This window comes from Narcine bancroftii, chromosome 13, assembly GCF_036971445.1.
Source record: "Narcine bancroftii isolate sNarBan1 chromosome 13, sNarBan1.hap1, whole genome shotgun sequence".
Taxonomy (NCBI): Eukaryota; Metazoa; Chordata; class Chondrichthyes; order Torpediniformes; family Narcinidae; genus Narcine; species Narcine bancroftii.
Genome location: NC_091481.1, coordinates 68,430,489 through 68,446,420, shown reverse-complemented (window position 1 = coordinate 68,446,420; position 15,932 = coordinate 68,430,489). Strand labels below are relative to the sequence as shown.

Here is a 15,932-nt window from a genome sequence, read left to right as displayed (position 1 = left end):
ATAAATGTATGCAACTAATGTAAAAAAAACCACACAGAAATGCTGGAAGAACTCAGCTGGTCTCACAGCACCCATATTAAAGATATATTACTGATGTTTCAGACCTGAGCCCTTCTTCAAGGAATAAGCAAAGAAAAGGAAGGTGTAAAAATAAAGACAAGGCTGGCAGGGGGAAGACCGTGGACAGACAAGTCAACAAGGGAAAGGGGCGGGGAATTAAAATGGGTGGCCACTGGGAGATCCACACTATTGCAGCATACAGAGCCAAGGTGCTGAACGAAGCAATCTCCCAGTCTGTGCCCAGTCTCTCCAATGAAGAGGGCCCACAACGGGAGCATTGGATGCAGTAGATAACACCTGCAGATACACAGTTAGATGGTGCAAGAGTAACAACTTGAGTCTCAACGTGGACAAGACAAAGGAGATGACCATGGACTTCAGGAGGACCAGGAATGACCACCCTCCACTACACATCAACAAATCTGTAGTGGAGAGTGTGGAGCGCACCACATTCCTTGGAGTCCATCTAACTAGTGACCTATCGTGGACACTCAACATGGGACAACGATTACTGCACTTTTTGAAAAGACTGAGCAGGAAGGCCGCCATTATTTCAACATTCTACAGGAACTTTATCCAGAGTACACTGGCCGGCTGCTTCACAGAGCGGTACTGTTGCTGCGGAGAAATGATTTGGAGGTCAATCCACAGGACCATAAAAGCGGCAGGGAGGATGACTGGAGCCTCCTTCCCCAACCCTGCCATGGACATGATCTACCAGGATTGTTGTCTGAAGAGGGCAGTGCAAAATCATCGAGGGTCCCCTTCCAACCCTGCACACAGCATCTTCCAGTTGCTCCCATCAGAGATACAGGAGGATCAGAGCCAGTACCACGGGGCTGAGGAACAGCTTCTTCCCACGGGCAGCGACCAAAGGAACCGTTCACACTCACGCTCCGAGACACTCCTATTTCTGGATGAATACTTGTCCTGCATGTGCATTGTTGGTGTGTTATGCCTGTGCACCTGCTTGTTTTGCACGAGGACCAGAGAAAGCTGTTTCGTTGGGTTGCACACGTATAATCAGATGACAGTAAACTTGCCTTGATTTGGAAGGACTGTGTGGGGTCCCTAGATGGTGGTGAGGGAGAACGTGGCGGTGATGCAGGTATGATCGCTGAAACTGGAACGGGGAGGAAAAGAGTTTGATCAGAAGCCAGCACACGTGTTAGAGTAATATAGTATGGACGGGCGGAGTGGCCTCGCTCGCTTGCTCCCGCAGAGAGAGCGACAATGATTGACAGCTCAGGTTCCCCGGACCCGCCCGAGCGATCGATCGGGAGCGAGCGAGCGGCTAGCTGGGTCTGGTGGCGTCACGTGACGCGAAGCGGCGGCGGCGGCGGCAGCGCCGCGGGAGGGGGAAGCGCGAGCGGGAATGGAGGCGGCGCGAACGGCGGTGAGTACTCGGGAGTCGAGGCCCCCGCTTTCCCCCCCACCACTCAACGGGCCCGGCCGGGGACACGCCGCTTTCACGGCGGGGGGAGCAGGCGCACGGCGCTGGGCCGCGGGCGGGATGAGGGGAGGGGACGGTGCCGGCCATTGATTTCCCTCCCCACAACCCCCCCCCCCAATGATTTACCCGCAACCCCCCCAACATCCAGCGGGGACGGCGCGCAGGGTATCGGGCCCGGCTCCCCCCCTGTAGGCCACCTACCCGGCTCTGAGCCCGCCCGTGCCGCTCCGGCTCACCGGGAGGGCAGCTTAGCCGCCCCCGGTCCATGCGCCTCCGCCTCTCCGTATACAGATTCCCACCACCCCCTCGGACTCGGAACCCGGGCCCTTCCCCTCCCCCCCCCCACCCGGCCCCTTCCCCTCCCCCCCCCACCCGGCCCCTTCCCCTCCCCCCCCCCACCCGGCCCCTTCCCCTCCCCACCCCCACCCGGCCCCTTCCCCTCCCCACCCCCACCCGGCCCCTTCCCCTCCCCCCCCCACCCGGCCCCTTCCCCTCCCCCCCCCCCCACCCGGCCCCTTCCCCTCCCCCCCCCCCACCCGGCCCCTTCCCCTCCCTCCCCCCCCCCCACCCGGCCCCTTCCCCTCCCTCCCCCCCCCCCACCCGGCCCCTTCCCCTCCCTCCCCCCCCCCCACCCGGCCCCTTCCCCTCCCTCCCCCCACCCGGCCCCTCCCCCCCCCCACCCAGCCCCTTCCTCTCCCCCCCCAGCCCCTTCCTCTCCCCCCCCCACCCGGCCCCTTCCTCTCCCCCCCCACCCGGCCCCTTCCTCTCCCCCCCCACCCGGATCCTTCCCAATCCCACCCCCCCACCCACCCACCCGGATCCTTCCCAATCCCACCCCCCCACCCGGATCTTTCCCAATCCCACCCCCCCACCCGGATCTTTCCCAATCCCACCCCCCCCACCCGGATCTTTCCCAATCCCACCCACCCCCACCCGGATCTTTCCCAATCCCACCCCCCCCCACCCGGATCTTTTCCAATCCCACCCCCCCCACCCGGATCTTTCCCAATCCCACCCACCCCCACCCGGATCTTTCCCAATCCCACCCCCCCCCACCCGGATCTTTCCCAATCCCACCCCCCCACCCGGATCTTTCCCAATCCCACCCCCCCCCACCCGGATCTTTCCCAATCCCACCCCCCCACCTGGATCCTTCCCAATCCCCCCCCCCACCCGGATCTTTCCCAATCCCACCCCCCCACCTGGATCCTTCCCAATCCCACCCCCCTCACCCGGATCTTTACCAATCCCACCCCCCTCACCCGGATCTTTCCCAATCCCACCCCCCCACCCGGATCTTTCCCAATCCCACCCCCCCCCACCTGGATCCTTCCCAATCCCCATCCCACCCAGGCTCATGGGCCTCCACTAACCCTCCCCCCACACCTGGGCTCACGGGCCTCCTCTAAACCCTCCCCCCCCCCCACCTGGGCTCATGGGTCTCCCCTAACATCCCTCCCCCACCGGGCCTCCCCTAACCCCCCCCCCCCAGGCTTCCCCTAACCCCCCCCCCAGGCTTCCCCTAACCCCCCCCCCCAGGCTTGCCATAACCCCCCGGGCACACGTTCCCCCTGCACACGTTCCCCCTGCACACGTTCCCCCACCCCCCCCCGGCACATGCCCCCCCCGGCACACGTTCCCGCCCCCCCCCGGCACATGTTTCCCACCCCCCCCCCGGCACATGTTTCCCCCCCCCCCCCCCGGCACATGTTTCCCCCACCACCGGCACATGTTTTTCCCCAGCGAACACGGGTCCTTCCCCCAGCGAACACGGGTCCTTCCCCCAGCGAACACGGGTCCTTCCCCCAGCGAACACGGGTCCTTCCCCCAGCGAACACGGGTCCTTCCCCCAGCGAACACGGGTCCTTCCCCCAGCGAACACGGGTCCTTCCCCCAGCGAACACGGGTCCTTCCCCCAGCGAACACGGGTCCTTCCCCCAGCGAACACGGGTCCTTCCCCCAGCGAACACGGGTCCTTCCCCCAGCGAACACGGGTCCTTCCCCCAGCGAACACGGGTCCTTCCCCCAGCGAACACGGGTCCTTCCCCCAGCGAACACGGGTCCTTCCCCCAGCGAACACGGGTCCTTCCCCCAGCGAACACGGGTCCTTCCCCCAGCGAACACGGGTCCTTCCCCCAGCGAACACGGGTCCTTCCCCCAGCGAACACGGGTCCTTCCCCCAGCGAACACGGGTCCTTCCCCCAGCGAACACGGGTCCTCTCCCAGTCATTCCCCCAAAAAACCTGTTCCTTTTCCTCACTCCCTCCCATCTACCCTAACCTGGTCTCACACTCTCCCCCTCCCCACCTGGTACTCTTTCCCTCTCAACATGGTCCTTTCTCCCCCCTTCCACGCTGTACTTTCTACCCCACCTACCCCCCAATCTGGTCCTCTCTCTCCTTCCAATCCCTCTCAACCTGGTCCTCCCCCCCCTTCATAACCTGGTCCTCCCCCCCCTTCAAAACCTGGTCCTCCCCCCCCCTTAAAACCTGGTCCTCCCCCCCCTTCAAAACCTGGTCCTCCCCCCCCCTTCAAAACCTGGTCCTCCCCCCCCCTTCAAAACCTGGTCCTCCCCCCCCTTCAAAACCTGGTCCTCCCCCCCTTCAAAACCTGGTCCTCCCCCCCTTCAAAACCTGGTCCTCCCCCCCCTTCAAAACCTGGTCCTCCCCCCCTTCAAAACCTGGTCCTCCCCCCCTTCAAAACCTGGTCCTCCCCCCCTTCAAAACCTGGTCCTTTTCTTTCCCCCCCCCAAAGAAAACCTGGTCCTTTTCTCCCACCCCCCCTGAAAAACCTGGTCCTTCCCCTCCCCCCAAAAAAACATGCTCCTTCCCCAACCCCTTCCAACACCCTCCAAACTCATTATACATATTTTCTCTTCCACTCACTCAATCCATGCCTTCCCATTCCAGTCCCTCTCAAAACACACTCCATATTCACCCCCCCCACAAAAACAATGCTCCATAGTCTCACATTTTCCCCCAATGCACCACCTTGTAATTCTATAATCTCTTTGCCCCTATTGTGAACTTGCCCTTCTCACCCACTTTAATCTCCTTTCCCCCCTCCCCCCCAATAAAACTAAAAAACTAACACTACACTCCCTGTATGTGCTCTCTCAAACCTGGCCTGTGCTCTCTTCCTTCCTCCTCCTACACTGCCCTCAATTGAGCCTCCATAAACTTCCCCATGCTACACTACATTCCGTATCCCAATACCTGCCCTCCCCATCTTCCTTATTACTCCAGTCCTGCAAACCCAGCATCCTCTGTTTATGGACCCACATGGTAAATTTCCAACTGATCTTGCGCTCAATTTTAAAAGATAAGACAAAGAAAGAAGGGAGCCTTGTAAGCTGACAAACTATTAGCTGCTGTGGTAATATGATCCTTGCTGTTTGAGGGGCTACCATCCAAGAAGCACATTTTAGAACTTCAAGAAGCCTTTTTACAATTGAAATTGTTGTCACTGTAACTGCAGCAACTTTTGCTTAATGATGCAGAACTAGACAAGAATGCATAGAGGCATCAGGAAGATGTGGGAGGATGTGGCAAATATAGAGGGGAAAAATGTGAGGTCATCCAGTCTGGCAGCAGAAAGTATAAAGTGGAGTATTTTGTAACCAGTGAGAGATTGAAAGGTATTGGTGTTGAGAGCATCTTGAGTGTCACGAGTCTCTGAAGGTTATCATGCAATTAGAAACACAAATAATATCCAAGCCTTTAATATAGGAAGGTTTGATTGCAAGTTGATGTGACTTGCTATGATTAAATAAAATGCTGATGAGACCACATCAGTAGCATTGTTTACCAGGATGTTGCCTGGATTGGAATATAGTTCTTATCAGGCAAGGTTAGCAGAGTTAGGGGTTTTCTCTTTGGAGTATAGAAGGATGAGAGGTGAATTAATAGAGGTCTACAAGATTCTGAGGGCCAGTGCCTTTTTCCCCAGGGCAGGTGTAGCAAACACCAGAGGACAATGTAGAAAATGAGGGGAGGAAAGTTTAGGGGAAACATCAGCGGTAAGTTTTTTTTTTACAGAGTTGTGGGTGGTTGGAATGCCTTGACAGGGATGGTGGTGGAGGCTGGGACAAAAGGGGCATTTAAGGTACTCCTGGACAGGCACATGGATAAATGAAGTAGGGAGGGTTTTGGGTTTTTTTTTGGTAGGAATATATATGGATTGGCACGATATCAAGGATCGAAGGGCCTGATCTGTGATGTAGTGTTCCATGTTTAGTTAAAATTCCTCCCACCCAATCTTAAACCCAAGCAAGGGTATACTTGCAATGGAGGGAATGTAGTGAAATTTTACCATATTGATTTCTGTGAGCATAGTAAATCTTTGAAATTCTCTACTGAAAGGATATGTGGAGACACAGTTACTGAGTATGCCAAAGACAATTCTTCAGTTTTTCAGGGAGTGAGTTTTGAAAATAGTGATTTCAGAGTCCATGGGATATTTTATATATTTTCAAAAGGGCAAATGGCTTCAATGTGCCAGTTGAAAGTTTGTACTTCCACAATTGTGAGTTTAGTTCTAAATAGTGATAATATCAGTTCTCCAGAGTCTGATGTCCATCCGATTATAACATTAGTAGTTATGATTTTTCAAAGATCTCCTTATTTGGGAACTGTGCCAGTTGATTTGGAAATCTGCGGATGTCACATTGCTTGAGAAAGTGAAACCCAAAAAAAAATGGTGGCGCTTCTGGAGCTGTTGTAATGGGAGCACTGCCGCTAGTGTGGACCTGGGTGAGCAGAAAGTGCAGACACAGCTCTTCCCGAAGTGTCCTAATGCCGGGAGTTCCCCACAGGTGTTAAATGTTCCGCTGAAGGAGACAATGGTGTTTTTAAACTAAAATACAGAAACCACGGGTTGCAGTGGCCAAGAGGGGTTGCAGAGTCCATGGCATCAAAAAAAGGGAAAAACACACTCCATTGAGAAGGAGAGACAGAGGAGATGACCCTATAGGATGGTGACCATGGCACTGAACCAGCGAGGGGCTCGGTGGCTGAGGAACCCACACAGGCTGCAGACGATGTGGTCAGAGGTCCTGCTTGGGCTGCTGGAGACTGGCTCATGGGAACCAGGTAATAGAGCCGGGATTCGAGAGGATGTTGAGGGCAAGAAGGACTCCCAAAGTGCATTGTGCACTGAAGGCTTCCTGATAGTGTCTGAGGTTTGGATCTGGAGCTTGGGTTGCCAATGGATTGAACAGGCATCTTTAGGGCTGCAGAGGAAACACCGTAACTCTGAAGGGACTCTCTTTTATTTCTCTTTTCTCTTGTACTGTAAGGGGTCATTGAATGATACAAATGGCGACTCTGCCTTATGGCAGGCTGAGGCATTTTCATATAATATGCATGTTCTGTACTAATAGGTAGGACAATAAAGGAATCTTGAATATTGTACTGCAGGTCTGTAAATTCAGTGTCAGTGAAAAATTGATGAACTTGCTGTCAGAGCAATTGAACGAGAATGAGCTGATCGAGAAAATGTGTTGATTGAGAAGGATAAAACATTCACCTGTTTTTGCTAGCTAATAATTTTGAAGAAGCTACTTGTGAACTCAGTGGAGAATGGTTGATAGATGTTTCCTGAAAGTGCGATGAAGTTCACTGAAAGATTAATGAAAGCAAGTGGCATTTGTATGAAACAGCACTTGAGGGGAAAGATGTCAAAAGATTAGGGAGAGGGAACTAGACTTTTTATTAAAGAGGTAGAGGGGATTGGATTCATGCATGGACTTGGTATCCTGCCCATACTCTTTACCTGATCTTTCCCTGCAAGTTATTTTCCTTAAAGGGTCTGCTTAATTCCTTTTGATTCTGACTGTTATTGTCTTTGCAGATAGTGAATTCCTGATCATAAATGCTTTTCAAAGTTTTTTTTCTTTGCTATCCCACCTTCCACCCACCAGTCGTTGTTTTGTTGCTTTGAATCCATCTTCCTTTAAGCATTCACTAATTGGAGCAGATCATTGTGACCATGTGCATCTATCAAACCTTTGCTCCATTTGGAGAAATAAAAGCTCTCCTTTGAGAGGAGAAAATCTGTAAACATTCAAAATTGAGATTCAATGCATTTCGAAGGATATGCCTTTCATTAATTAGAGAGTGATGATTTGAGCTAATTTCTAAAGGAGAGGTATATTTCATCCATAAGTTATGATCTGGGATGCATTGTCTGAAAGGATAGCAGAATCAGATTCAGAGGGATGGGTGAGATACAAACTAGAAGACATGGGTTAAGGGTGAAAGGGGAAAAGTTTAAGGGGAACTTCTTCACACAGAGAGTGGTGGGAGTGTGGAACTAACTTTCAGCTGAAATGGTGAATGCAGGCTCAATTTTAACATTTAAGAAGAATTTGGACAGGCACGTGGATGTATGGCAGGCTGGGGGATGGTCAGTGGGACTAGGCAGAGAAATGGTTCGGCACAGTCTAGAGGGGCCAAGGTGGCCTGTTTCTGTACTGTAATTGTTCTTTGGAATTGGCATATAGGCTTTCAGCAGAAACATTTCCAGAGCAAAATAGGAAGAGGAATGTAATAGATCTAATTGGATGGTTATGTAGAGAATTTGGACAAGTATTGTATGTAGGGCTGAAGGGTCTTCTGCACCACAAGGTTCTGTACTCACCTTGTATCATTAGGTTCAGACTGAGCACTTGAACAAAGATTGATGAGTAGAGAGTACCAACACTGCTATCATTTATTGACGAATATATTGAAATCCACAAAGTCAGTGCTCCTTTGCAGCATCTAGCCTTTCACTATTTATTCCAGGTTTCACGTTTTTTCCGTGAACAGCGTTGTGCTTTCCTGCATTGAACTTCATTTTCTATTTTGTCATCGTGGCATATATCTCCTCAGAAGAATCAATTATGTGGATAAACTGATGATGTTCGTTTTCTTTGAGCGAAGAGATTTTACAGTGATGTTCACAATCATGAAAGTTTTAGGCGGCAAAGAAAGAGAAACTTTATTGATCGAAGGATAGAAGACTTGAAAGAACTGGTTTAAGGAGACTGAGGAAATTGGCTGACTAAATCTTCAAAGGAGGTTGCTACCAGGATGAACAAATGAGTGTCTTTCTGATGGTGTTAAGATTCCAGTGAAATAGGACAGCAAAACAAAGTGTGTGGAATTGGAGGTAACATGAATATAGGGATGAGGAGCAGGAATAGACGATCCACTCCCTGAGACAAGAAAAGTTTATTGTCATACATATAAGTACCACGTACATCTGTACCCAAACAGGCACAAAAGATGAATTACTACAATATGCCAAGACAGAAAAATGCGTAATATAAAAATTTATATTGCAAGAAAAATAAGTGACATGTCAAAAGTGCAGACAGATCTTGGACTAGTTTGTTTAGGATAGTCTTGGAAGGTTCAAGAGCTTGATAGATGTTGGGAGGGAGGGGGTGGTGGGGAAGAACTGTTCAGCACCTCTGTACCTTCTACCTGAAGGTAGAAGTGAGAAGAGATTGTGGCCTTCCTAAGGCAGCATCTCACAAAGATGCTTTCAGTGACTTGCTCCATTTAATGCAATCATTAGCTCATCTGATGTTAATTTCAAATCCACATTTCTAATCGCCTCCAGTAACCTTTAACCCTCAAGAATCTATCCACCTTGTATAAAAGAAATGCTCAAAGAATTTTGCTTTCACTGCACTGATGCAGAGGCATGTGTCACAGTCCTCAGAAAATTTCATCTCATGTGTCTTAATTGGGTATCTCTTCTTTAAAACGGTGACTCCTTACATTTAAATTTTTAATTTTTGAAAACAAATTTCGACACAGCATAGTAACAGGCCCTTTCAGTCCATGAGCTTGTACTGCCCAATTATACCCAAATGAGCTACAGCCCTGGTTTGTTTTACACTGTGGGAAGAAACTGGAGCACCCAGAGGAAACTCATGCAGACACAGGGAGAACATACAAACACCTTATAGACAGCGTCGGATTTGAACCCCTGGTCATTGGCACTGTAGCACCATTGCGCTGACTGCTGTGTGTTTGAGATTATCCACAGAAGGAAGCATCCTTTCTGCATCTTATTGAGATTTTTGAGGATGTTACGATATTTCATTCCATTCCTCTTTCACTGTAAACCCCAGTGGATACAAGTAAAACCTCAATACTGGTGAAACTTACCTAGTCAAACAGTGTACTTTATGTGGAAAAAATAAAGAAAGATGCATTACCAATGTTTCAGACGAGCCCTTCATCCAAGCCTAGTCTATCGAACATTTCCTCATAAACTATAATTCAGGATTCTTAATTTTAAAAAAAAACTAATTAATTTAGACATACAGCATGGTAACAGGCCATTTCAACCCATGAGTCCATTCTGCCTAATTCACACATCTTTAATCTACACCCCTGGTAAGTTTTGAACAGTGGGAGAAAACCGATTTTCCCCCTCCCCCCAGGAAAACCCATGCACACACGAGGAGCACATACAAACTCCTCACAGACAACGTTAACCACTACACTATTATCCAAATGATGAGAGATTGCACTACGCCAACCATGGTCCCCAATTTGATTAGTCTTGAATAAACTACATTCAACATATTAGTGCCCTTAAGATGTCAAAACTGTAGACACAAGAGACTTCAGATTCAGGAATGTAGAGCAAAAAGTAATCTGCTGGTGGAACTTATTAACACCAGCAGTGGGGAAAAAAATTGTTGATGTTTCTGGTCAGAACCCTTTGTCAAGGCTGAGACTCAGTCATGTTGAAGGGTTTCATTGCACAATGGCAGCAATAGCTTTTCTCCCACTTATGCTTCTCAACCTGCTCATCTGCAGCAGTTTATTTTTATGGCCAAATCTTAATCCTGATGTGGCCTCACCATTACTCCTTTATAATCAAAGCACAAAGCTAGGGAGGTGGTATTCAATTCCCCAGGCAATAAACTTTGTTAGTTTTATAATTACTTGCTTTACGCATGTTCAGGTGATCCCCATTTAGCAGCAGTTTGGGAATGAAAATGTGCCCTTGCGGTATTCAAACATCACCAGAAAAATCTAGAATAGGGAATAAAGAACTACATTTCTGTAATTTATGTGGACAAAAAAGTGTGAATGCAGTTTTTCAACTTGCATTTCTTGACACGTGCTTAGATGGCATAGCTTTGCCTTGTGGAAACTTTCTAGGAATTCAAACCACCCATCACCCCACCCCTTTTCCTGTATCGGCTATCACCTGCGCTAGTCTTTTGCGAATCATTCATTTGGTCTCCCAGGTCCCTTGGCAGCTCAGGACTGCAATCTCTCACCATTTGGATAATGTTCTTTTTCTTTTTTCCTGCCAAAATGAATAATTTTACATTTTTGTGTGTTGCGTTCCATTTACTAAACCTTTTTTCCAATCATTTGTAACGTCCTTATGTTATCTTCTTAACCATCTTTCTGGCCTATCTTTGCAAGTTAAACAACCAGACTATACCTTTATTCTTCAACTGTAAGATGACATGCATTTAAGGTGAGGCAGAAAAGTTGAAAGATGTATGGTATGTTTTTTAAATCAAAGTAGTGGGTATTTGGTCCAGGTTACCAAGCATAGTGGAAGAAGCAAACATGATAGTTAATTCGAGGGGCTTCTAGATAGACGTGAAATTGCAGAGAATCGAGGGATGAAGAAATTTAGTTTAGTTTGACATCATGTTGACATGACATCACATGCAACCCTGAGATTCTTTTTTCTGTGGGAGAGGCAGAATTACCACTTCAGGGAAGACATAATTGTACCAAAGGGCCTGTTCTTGTACAGTTCTGTTCATCCAAATCAGTTACTACTGTTTTCACTTTGGTTGTAAATTGATTTGGGCATAGGATACAGAGTATAAGAGTAAAGGATCAATGCTTCTTGTGATATGTTCTAGGACCATAACATTTTCCCATATTTTTCCCCTCATTAATGGGAGTTTACATTGGCCAGCATTTATTGCATGTACCTCAATGCCCTTGAGAAGTTGGTGGTGGCTTGCTGCCTTTAACGGCTGTGGTTCTACTGATGAAGATGCCTCCACAATGCTGTGAATAGGCCCGTGATGACGCAGGCTGAGTTAGCAACCCTGTGGAGTTTTTTCTTGTCTTGAGTGATAGCACCTCTGTACCAAACAGTGATGCAAGCAGACAGAATGCACTCATGGTACACCTGTCGAAGTTTTCAAGAGTCTTTAGTGACATACTGAATCTTCTCAAACTCCTCACAAATTGTTGCCATTGGTGAGCCTTCTTTGTGATTGCGTTGGTATGGAGGCTCTAGGACAGATCCTTTGAGTTGTTGACACCCAGGAATTAAACGTTCTTGACCCTCTCCTCTGCTGTCCCTCGATGAGGACTAGTTTGTATCTTCCTGAAGTCCACAATCATCTCCTTGGTTTTGCTAACGTTGAGAACGTGGTTGTTGTTGTGACACCACTCGTCTTTCTCCCTCCTGTGCAATTCCTCATTGTCATATGTGATTCTGCTGACAACCATGGCATTATTGCATATTTGTAGATAGCATTGAATCGTGCCTAGTCAGACAGCCATGGATGTAGAGTGTGCAGTTTGGAAATGGTACATATGGTAGCCATTATGGAACAGTAGTAAAGAGAATGAATGTGGTCATTGATGAGGTGACCCACAATATGTTGAGTTTATTTTTTTAAATTAAAATTTAGACATAAAGCACAGTAACAGGCGTTTTTACCCACGAGCCCTTGCCGCCCAATTGATACAACATTCGGTCGATGCATCTTGAATGGTGGGAGGAAACCGGAGCCTCCAGTGACGCAGACACTGGGAGAATGTACCAAATCCTTACAGACAGCATTGGATGCAAGCCCTGACTGCTGGCGCTGTAACACCACTACACTAACCATGTTGATGGTGAGGATTTGGCTGTGGTACATCGAGGGCAGGTGATTAGTTGTCGACGAATGGGAAGGTGCAAATCCAAATTGATGGGGATGTCAGATGCCAGTGGTAGTAGTGCAGATGGAATTGAGCTTTAAAAGGGGTCATAAAAATCAAAGAATATTACAGCACAGGAAGGAGTCCAATTGGCTCCTAAGGTGCCAACTCTTTCGTGGGAAAATCGAGTTGGTCTTACATGGTTTCTTTCCTCATTATCCTGCAATTATTTTTCCAATCTGTCTGATTTCCTTTGAAAAGTTGCTATTTGCTCAGCTGGCAGATGCAAATTTAGAAATCTATATCCCAACTTTTCATGACATTAGAAAAAAAATCAGTTCTTTACATTCTTTTTGTTCTTTAGCCAGCCTCCTTAAATTAGCTCCCTTAAATTTTTTTTACCTTAAAATGATCGGAAATAATTACCTTTACATAATCTAAAAACAAATGCATGATTTTGAAAACTAAAATCAAATCTCGGCTTTCTCCAAGGTGGATAATAGCAATATCCTTACTTTGTCTACATTACTGATCTTAGCTAAAAGAGACAAAATAAGCATGGTCCAAAGCCATGGAAAATTGGAGTTAAGGTAATCAAGCTTCAACCATTAAACAATTAATATAACAAGGCCCTGAGTAAGGTTAGAGTTCAGCACTCAAGTGATGTTAGGAAGCACTTTTTCACACAAGGATTGTTTAAGATCTGAATATTTGAAAAGCTGAAAAAATGAAGGCACTGCTGGAGTTGCTTCAATGGCAGCGCTGTTGCTGACCCAGGGAGAGCGGGGATCAGAGACACAGTACTTCTCCATAGGATTCTACCATTTAGTCCTACAACTGATGGCTCAGTACAGGTTTTAAATGGCCTGTGAATGGAGTGACAGTGTTTTATCTTAAAATCCTGCAACCATGGGATCTGGGCCCAAGATGGTGGCATGTGTGCTGACAAAGGCCTCGAAGGGTTATATGCTCTGGGGAAACAGTGGGTGGTGCAGGACAGCAGAAAAATGGGGGAACACCCCCCCCCCCCCCCCCCAGTTTGAGGAGAAACAGGAGATGACCCCGCAGAATGGTGACCAGGGCAGCAGTCCAGCGAGGGGCTCTGGCTGAAGGACACACAGGCAGTTGGTGATTTGAGGGGAGGAACCTACACAGTCTGCGGGCTGCTGGAGACTGTGATAAAAGGATTCACACCAGGCAGCTGGAGATTGTGGTAGAAGGATTCACCCCAGGCTTCGGGCTGCTGGAGACTGGCTCAAGATTGGCTTTAGGGTTACTAGGTATGCAAGAGGGCGCTGAGAGTGGGAGGGGCCTCGGGCACTGAAGGCTTCCTGATCATGTCGGAGGTTCGGATCTGGTGCTCGGGTTTGGACAGAAGTCTGCGGCTGTGGGAGCACTGGAGGTGAATCCACAGAACCTCAGTGACTAGTTTTTTTGCTTCTCTTTCTCTGATTGTAAGGGGCACCAACCAGGTAATTTCTGTTGATGGTGAACCTTTGTCTGATTTATGGCAGACTAAATGCAATTTTGTGTAATATATCTTTTGTTATATAATGATAAAATAATCTTGAATATTCTCCTTCATTATGGAGGAATCAACAGGAGTTTTCAAGATTGATGTTCATTTTTACAAATTTATAAGATTATCAAAGGAGAGGGATCGAATTGAGGGGAAAAACTAGCTGTCAGGGCTGAATGACCATCTCATGGGTGATACACTTCGTCCAAGACTGACTTATTTCAGTTTTAAAAATGAATTTGGAATGTACTATTTGGCCTTGCTCAGTGTGCTTACACGAAGAGAAATGCAGACTTATCTCTTTCCCTCTGTGTTTGGGGTTCTGTGTTCCCCACAAGGTCAGTCTTGGCCCTGGTCACTTCTTTCTTGCATGCTTTGCGTGGGTGCTCATTTTTCTGTTGTATCCTTCATCTTGGGTGCTCACATTTTAATCAGAAATTATTGTGTGTGCCCCTGTCAGTGCCTTGTGATCCAGATTCCAATCTAACAAAATGCAGAGGAGCTTGCATTCCTCCACCTCTCCTCTGGCCCTGGGCCTGTGTGTGGCTGTCGACAAGCTGACAGTTTCTGACGACTATGAATTGTAAATGTGCTTTCCGTTCATGGTGTTCACTGTACTAAGATGGGTTGCCTGAGGCTGTAGGTACCAGTTTGTAAATGTATGGCAGCATATTGTTGCTATTCAATACTCGGGAATAGAGCTGCCAGGTCGGAGCCTGTCATTCTTCGTGTTTTTCGGCAGTTTCATTGGTGCTAGACCAGAAAAGATGAGATTTCTAATGTCCAATCAGAATCTCTCAAAGTATCTATGATATGGCATATTTAATGAGTGAAAATGGATTATCTTGATTTTCTCCTTTTTAGAAGAGCATGAGAAATAGGAGCAGAAGTAGGCCATCCGGCCCATCGAGTCTGCGCTGCCATTCAGTGAGATCATGGCTGATCTGATGATAGTCTCATCTCCTACCTTTGCCTATTTCCTATCCTGTTATATTTTGGAATTAAAATAAATAGGCTCAAGAATTAGACTGAAAATTTAAAAGCATTATTTAAGGAGGGTGGAAGAGGAGAAACCAGTTTTTAAACCAAGACTGATGAAATCTGTCATCAGCTTCTGACTACAAACAATAAAAAATAATGAGGTAATAAAGTAATACAAATTTGCGAAGGGCAGTTAACTTTTGTTTAATTTTTTGAGATGGTCACCAACTAGTTGTACAGAAGAATGTGAAAAAAACAATGCTGGAGAAACTCAGCTGGTCAGTGTATTTTGTATAGCAAAGATAAAGATGCAGAACTAACGTTTTGGGATTGAGCCCTTCATCAAAGTATGAAAAAATGTCAGCAGGCACACAAACAAAATGGTGGGGAGGAGGGGCAGGGGGAGGAACATAGTCCCAAAGGTGGACAAGGGAGGGAAGGCATACCAGCAAGCAGGGAGAGGAGGGATGGCTCTGAAAATGGAGAAAAGGAGACAGAGGGAGAATGGAGAGTAGATTAGCAGAAAGTGGAGAGGTTGACATTAATGCCCATCCAGCTGGAGAGTGCCCAGACAAAATTCAAGTGTTGTTTCTCCCAGTTTACGGGTGGTCTTAGTGGGATAGTAATGAGGCCATGTAAGCATGGGAATGTTTGTGTTCAATAAGGATTTCCACCCAAAACAATGAGCAAAGGTAAAAGATTTCAGATTTATTGTCAGAGTATATAAATAACATCACATACGACCCTCAGATTCTTTTTTCCTGTGGGTCAGGCAGAATGACCAGAATTGATAATGCAGAAAAGAACTGTACCCAACATACACATGTAAATAAATAATAAAATGTTAACAACTAAGTTTGTTGTTGAGTGCGAGGTTATTGTTGGTGCACCATTCAGCCAAGTTTTTAATCTCCCTCCTGGACGCTGACTCATCACCTTTTTTTACACAACCCACTACTGTGGTATCGTCAGCAAATTTGTAGATGGTGTGATTCTTGTACTG

The 15,932-nt window shown here is 47.5% G+C and overlaps 1 protein-coding gene across 3 annotated transcripts in view; it reads left to right on the top strand.

The window, feature by feature from the left end:
• Positions 1 to 1,369: 1,369 nt before the first annotated feature.
• The window catches only part of tcf20 (transcription factor 20), an 81,394-nt gene continuing 66,831 nt past the window's right edge, over positions 1,370 to 15,932 (top strand). For 2 of the 3 annotated variants that reach the window (XM_069909774.1, XM_069909775.1), the window contains exon 1: positions 1,370 to 1,456. The gene's annotated coding sequence lies outside the window, so the exon portion shown is untranslated. The remainder of the gene's footprint in view (positions 1,457 to 15,932) is intronic. The other variant, XM_069909776.1, reaches the window with a different exon arrangement.